Source organism: Danio aesculapii, chromosome 13 (assembly GCF_903798145.1).
Source record: "Danio aesculapii chromosome 13, fDanAes4.1, whole genome shotgun sequence".
NCBI classification, from domain to species: Eukaryota; Metazoa; Chordata; class Actinopteri; order Cypriniformes; family Danionidae; genus Danio; species Danio aesculapii.
In genome coordinates this window covers 34,003,898-34,005,280 of record NC_079447.1, presented here as the reverse complement: position 1 = coordinate 34,005,280, position 1,383 = coordinate 34,003,898, and positions in this window count along the sequence as shown.

The following is a 1,383-nucleotide window of genomic DNA, read 5'->3' as shown; positions in this document are numbered from 1 at the left end:
ATTCGGAGTTCCTCATTAAAGCTATATTTAAACATGCCAGACAAAGTTAGTTCATACATCTTTCCCTCCTCCGAAGGAAATAGTTCCAAAACAAGCCAGGGCATCAAAAAGTCACCAAGCAACGCAGGCCAAAAGCTGGATTGGAGCACCGTAAATGAGTGGAATGACTTCTTCCCCTGATCCGCTCACTGTGTCTACACTCCGGGTTTTATGATTTTCCGCACTTTTTTGCATTTCTGGAGAAAAATATTAAACACAAATGAGTCAAAAATAGGAAAAACTCAATTTTGCAAGTTCTCCTGATCATAAAATGTTTGTATGTGAGTTGACCAATCTGTTTGGGTCCGTGTATTTTGTATATGAATTCAGATCAGTCTACAAACTACATTTACAAAATGATCTATAAACAATGTAATTCAATAAGTGTTTTCTTTCTTTTTTCTTTTATAGATCTTGAGGATTCTGTCAGAACTAGTTTTTGCTTTAAAAAAAAAAATCCCCAGCCACACTGAAAAAATTATTCAAAGATGATTCCTTGGATTTACTCAATTTTTTTTACGTTAAGTGGTTGTAAACAATTTATTTGGGCTGAATTTAAACAAACAAATTAGGTTGAACATTGCTCAATTTAATTTGTTTGTTTAAATTCAACACAAATAAATAGTTTGCAACAGTTTTGCATTATTATTATTCATTTTTTATCATTATGCTTTAAACAACAGATACATGACAATATAGTAAACAAAACAATGCCAGGGGGATAAAAAGTAGGCTAAATAATAAACAGTACAAAAAAAATAAATAAATAAAACAAACATAAAAATAAAGAGTATAAATAATTAACTAAAATTCTACTGTGTTGCATGTTAAGGGCACGTGGAACCAACAAGGCGATAATGACACTTTTATGCTAAGTTGAAGCCAAATGGGCAATTACATATTTTTAAAAGTAGGCTAAATTGCAAACGAGTCAATGCAAAAGTGAGAACAGAAGCGGATTACCATCCCGCAGAACCCATGCTGTGTTGGCCCATCAGAAAGGAGAAAACAGCATGCACGCTGATGTCATGAGGTGAAAAATCCACACTGACACATTGTACCCAGAGTTTTGGAAAATCTTTACCCTGGCCGGAGTTTTTAGAAAGGTTCGGTTTCAGTCACCTGACACTCATGTGAACAAACCACTCATATGGACAAACCGAGTCGAAAAAAGCATTTTTTAAAAATACCCGTGTTCGAGTGGACAGGGTCTTAGTGTTGTAGGTTTCATGGATAAATTTGACCAATCTAATGGTCAATCTTCATTGTACCAGTAAGAGCAGAGTGTGAAGCTTAAATTAGCAGAGCAATAGCCCAGTTTTGCTTAAAATATTGTTCAAAAGA